Source organism: Microtus ochrogaster, linkage group LG5 (assembly GCF_000317375.1).
Source record: "Microtus ochrogaster isolate Prairie Vole_2 linkage group LG5, MicOch1.0, whole genome shotgun sequence".
Taxonomy (NCBI): domain Eukaryota; kingdom Metazoa; phylum Chordata; class Mammalia; order Rodentia; family Cricetidae; genus Microtus; species Microtus ochrogaster.
The window spans coordinates 40,118,443-40,123,883 of NC_022031.1; the positions used below are offsets into that span (position 1 = coordinate 40,118,443).

The 5,441-nt window shown below is 46.8% G+C and overlaps 1 protein-coding gene across 2 annotated transcripts in view; it reads right to left on the bottom strand.

Moving 5' to 3' along the window:
• The window catches only part of Zbtb5 (zinc finger and BTB domain containing 5), a 19,412-nt gene extending 14,544 nt beyond the window's left edge, over nucleotides 1-4,868 (bottom strand). Inside the window, exon 1 of one of the 2 annotated variants that reach the window (XM_005362119.2) lies at nucleotides 4,781-4,868. The gene's annotated coding sequence lies outside the window, so the exon portion shown is untranslated. Of the gene's footprint in view, nucleotides 1-3,508; nucleotides 4,643-4,780 lie in introns of those variants that run through there. The other variant, XM_013351769.2, reaches the window with a different exon arrangement.
• Between the last annotated feature and the right edge of the window lie 573 nt (nucleotides 4,869-5,441).

Below are 5,441 nucleotides of genomic sequence, written 5' to 3' on the forward strand. Positions count from 1 at the left end.
TGGTTGTGAGCCACCATGTGGTTGCTGGGAATTGAACTCAGGACCTTTGGAAGAGCAGGCAATGCTCTTAACCACTGAGCCATCTCTCCAGCCCAGGAGTTAATTTCTTATATTGGATTTACTTTCAAAGCAGTGTGAGTCACTTCTGAAAGTTAGTGTTCAGAACTTGACCACACAGAGCTGCTTCTGCCCATCTGTTTGATACAGAATACAATGTACGCAGTTTACATGTGTTGAGGGTTTGTGTGAGTGTGTGTACCCTTTCTGGGGGGAGGAAAGAGCAGGCTTTGGCGTCCACCATCTCCCCAGAGTAGAGACTAAAACAGGGCTACAAAAGGTGAGCACCTCACAGTTTCAAAGAAATGGCTGAGTTGACTGTAAATTATAACTGAATAATTAAGATGTACTGAAAAATCAATTACACCATGTTAACAATATCATATATGGGAAAAACAGGAACCAATTCACTCTACTCATTTTAAATTTAAGAAGCTGACTATAAAGGATTTGTAAACCCATTTTTGAGTATAAAAAAGCAACAGATTATCATGTATAATTTCCAAAAAGCACACCACCATTTAATCACTCATTAAAGTTTGTAAAGCAAACAGTTTGTTAATTTCCATTTATATAAGAGAGAACCCCACTCCTAATAAGCTCTTCTTAGTAACAAGTTCCTCGCGAGCACAAAGGCAAATTCATAAAATTCACTGATTACAATGAACTAATTCAGGGCAGACCTTTTAATTGCCCCACATTTTAGTAAGTCTAAAACGTCAGTGGTTATAAACTGCATTACTTTGTGTAACACAAGAAAAGAAAAAAAGCTGTTGATTTTTTTTCTTTGTTTTTTGAGACAAGATCTCCTGCCCCAGTGTCCAGAGGGCTGGAATTGAAGGTGTAAGCCACCATACTTGACTAAACATTATCAACTAAGCTATAACAAGCTTACTTATATTATTTTATCTTCAAAGAAAGTAAAATGTAATAAAACTAGTTTTATGGCTGGAGAGATGGCTCAGTGGTTAAGAGCACTGGCTGCTCTTTCAGAGGACCCACGTTCAGTTCCCAGCACCCGCATGGCAGCTCACAACTGCCTGTAAGTCCAGTTCCAGGGGATCCAACACCTTCATATAGACATACATGTAGGCAAAACATCAATGCACATAAAGTAAAAATAAATTATTTTTTAAAAAGCTAATTTTAGAGTCGAGGAACTACTGGAACCAAAACATATTCAAATGTATTAGGAGATCAAAGGGGAAATTACAGATAAATAAGCTTGAACACTAAGAACCTACCATCTCTTCTGTGTACCATCAAGCCAGTGCGCCAACATAATTCCTAATCTGTATAGGCCAATGCAAAAGCTTCTGAAAGAATCCCCCTTATTATTTGATATGTGTGGGTGTTTTGCCTGCAAGCATGTCTGTGCACCGTGAGCATGAGGCCAGAAGAGGGCACTGGACCCTTGGGACTGCAGTTACAGACAAATGTGAGCTGCCATGTGAGTGCTGAGACCCAACTCTGGTCCTCTGGAAGAACAGGCAGCCTCCTGTTCCCAGAATGATAGTAAAGAAAATCAAAGGCACCCCAGGAAGCTGTGAAGACCAGGGGTTTCTCTTGAGCATGTGAGAAGTTCACTTGAGACAGACGAGAGGAGCAGTCAAGTTACAGTCCGTCTCACCGGCTACACTGAGGAAGCCAGCCTCCAGCAGACAGCACCCCCATTTAATAAAGAGCCAGGACACTAGGAGACAAATCATGTGCTCCAAACTGACAGAGGGAAAACGAATTCACAGTGAATTTACATTCTGAAACATTAGTTGACTTAATTGAGTTGAAAGCTGACATGGAATCTATTTTAGATTCCTTTCCCCCCTTTCTTAGGAGAACTGGAGGCAGAGTCAAGATTCGGTCAGTCCCAGAGACTTTTTGTCAGCCTCACTGCTGTGTGACACTCTGTTTGTGGTCTGAGATCATAGGGCAGAGCTAGCCACTACTCAACCAGAGAGGCCAGGCAGTGGTGGCACACACCTTTAATCCTAGCACTGGGGGGGGGGGGGGGGTGAGATCAGGAGTTCAAGGCTACCAGAGACTGACTTATTCTAAAAGAGAAACAGAGCCAGGGGCTGGTGGCTCACGCCTTTGATCCCAGCATCAAGAAGTGAAGACAGCAATATAAGGCAGGTGGAGACAGGATCTCTTCCCCATTCAGTCTGAGAATTCATAGAACAGGAGCCACCATTTGGTCTGAGATTTCGTCGAGGTAAGAAGTGACTCTGGCTGCTTGGTCTGCCTGTCTTTCAGCTTTCACCCCCTAATATCTGACTCTGGGATTTTATTTAATGAGACCGACAGGGCCCATAGGCATGGGTTCATTCTACCTGACTAAAGGTCAGAGAGTTGGAACTTACTTCTGTTCCCTCAAGGTTATTGTTAACAGTTCAGATAACAGGTGTGGTTAATATACAGACCTGGTATTTCAGGAATTAAGAAGTAGATCTGAGCCGGGCGGTGGTGGCGCACGCCTTTAATCCCAGCACTCGGGAGGCAGAGGCAGGCGGATCTCTGTGAGTTTGAGGCCAGCCTGGTCTACAAAGGGAGTTCCAGGACAGGCTCCAAAAAAAAGCTACAGAGAAACCCTGTCTCGAAAAACCAAAAAAAAAAAAAAAAAAAAAAGTAGATCTGTTTCTATCTCAAACAAAAGTCTAAGGATCCAACTAGGCTCCTACTCCCTTAGGGAGATATCTATGGATTCCACCCAGGGAGTAATATGCTTAAAGAATGTTTTGGTCTAAGGTTTTGTCTTGTTTTGGCAACAGAATGTTTAACTAAGAGGTATCTGCTCATTCCTTGTATCACACTAATGCAGTTTTTAATCTTACTCCTACTTTGGGGTCGGGATATTTAAGCAAATGGAAATTAAACGCGGGCAATTTCAGTATTCACTGGACCGCCCTCCTGATGCGATCTCGTTTCTTTTTATTATTTTCACTTGCTTCTCTTTACTTATTTTTCTAATTCTCATGCCCCTACTCTGGTAAGTGGTATCCTTGTCGAAGCTGGTCTCCGACATAAGATAATTAGATAAATACAGGGTGTTTTTTCTAAGTCTCTAATAAAATCAATGCTAAAAGCTTTAAACACTGAAGCACATGCATTTTGCTATTCAATTTTTTAAATCCTTCACTTGGATAGTATGAAACAGTCCCTTCTGAACACACCGACCCCTAAAATTTGGAAAATGCCCCACCTATAAAATGCTTTCCTCCAAATCTCAATACTCATCAATTCAGCAAAATTCGAGTAGAGACACATTAATTACCCAGAATAAAAATGGCCAGCACCCCCAAATGTCAGAAAGTTATTTTGGTTTTGTTTTTCACACAATCTTTAGGGAGAAAAAAAAAGCAAATCTTCACAAAGCAGACTGTTCGAAAAGTCTTGGTCCATTTAGTTAGCAAAACCCAAAAGCCCAGAATGCGCCTTAATCTGTTAACCTTACCTGGCAGGTCACCAAGTCTGCGGCAGGGGGCCAGGTCTGTCTGTCTTCCCAAGCTTGCTGAGATTTCAGCTGAGATTTCACAAGGGTTAAAACGAGCAGCAGAAGGCCTTCCTTTCGTTTAGGGGCTTTTCTCTAAAGTCTCTCTCCTTTGTCCATCTGTCCTCTCCCTCTCCCCAACTTTAGTTTACTGCCAACCACGAGACTTTTTGGCAATGAAAACAAAAATCTCTAGTAAACAGTGAAGTGCCTGGTCCACCTTTTAAAATAATCTAAAGAACAACATCTCATACAAAGACGGATCACGAATGCTTAAGGCACAGAATTTGCTTAACGTCCTAGTACAACGCAACAGTACAAGAATGCACTGTGGAAAGATGTTTGTTTCAAGCCTTGAAAGTGACAACTTTGTTTTATTAACTTAAGGACAGGACCTTGCTGAGTCTTTAACCTAAAAATTTCCTCCAAATTAAAGAACCAAAATGTGGCTCCTACAGTATCCTCCACTAAGCTAGGACAGAGACTCACCATAGTGAACGGCACTTTAGGAAAACAAAACCAACAAACAAAAAAAAAAACCTAACCTCCAAGCCCCCTTAACACACTGCCTTATTTATTTCTGTTGTTATGTGCAAAGTCGTCGGTCCCCAGGGAGGGAAGATGGGACGACTGTCTCTTACCACCGCATCTCACAACTCCTCGCACGAAGCCTGGAAGAAGTGGGCATTCAATAAATGCCTACTAAACACTTTTGTCTAACAAGTTAGGGCATTCCTAAACGCTGACTCCACCCCTGTAGTCGGCCGCGGGATCCCGAATCCAGACCGCTGTGGCCTTGCTCTGATGAAACCAAACCTCCTCGTTCAGAAGGACCCAGGACAGGGGCGAGAGAGCTACTCGCCTCCATCCAGCAGGGCAGCAGCTCCTCGGCTCATCCCGCCAGGATGCAGATCGGGAACCTGTTCCCGCAGCATCCCGGGAAGCTCCATCTCCAGCGGGAGATCTGCAGGGCACCGGCCCCTGCCCCACCCCGCACAGACAGCCGGGCGTCGGGACACGGGGGACGCCTGCGCACAAGATCCCAGCTCCCACTCGCCTGGCCCTCCGAGGCGAAGGGTAACAATACCCCTCAGCAGCAAGACAGGGTGGACCAGCGGCACCGGGACGTGTCTGCGCGCTCCCCCAGCCTCGGCGCGCTCCCGGGGCTCAACCGCCTGCACGAGAGCGCGCCACGCGCCCGCGAGCCGAGGCCACTAGCTGCTAGGGTCGCCTCACCTGAGTCGGGCTCCGCCCCCCTTCTCCGCGCAGGAGGAGGCGGTGACCCTCCTCCGCTCGGACCGACTCTGTGGAAGGAGGCGGGAAGGTCCAGCCTGGCTTCCCCGGCAGTGACTTCCGCCCGCCCCGCCCCGCCCCGCCCCCGAGCCCGCCCCGCCTCTCGCTCCCGGCTCCTTCTGCCGGTTCGCGCGGTTCTTTGCGAACCCGACGACGGCCAAGAGTAAACGGATGTGAGGTGTACATAGCCCCGCCCTCATAACCCGCCCGTGGCCAATCAGGAGGAGGGAGGGCGGTGCCACGGCAAGGAGCGGCGTCTAAAAAGTCTGACCAATCCGAGGCTCCAGGAACGGGGCTGTGTTTACTACCAAAGCGTCCGAGAGCGCTCTGACCAATCACGGTTTGCCTTACAAGGAGTGAAATTGTTGTCCAAGGCCTTCGAAGGCGGGATTTATCACTAAGCAACACCAGGTTTGAACTGTAGCGAAGCGGCTTTGCTTCACACCCAATCAAAATCCAGCATGGTTAGGAAAGGTAGGGCTTTCCGTCTAGTTGAGCCAATCGCAATGAAGACTGCCAGCCCTGTGTCCGTCCATTGGCTGGTGCTGACAGCTTTCACACCCTGGTCCGGCTGTGATCCGGGCGTCTGAAGCTGGTCTCACCG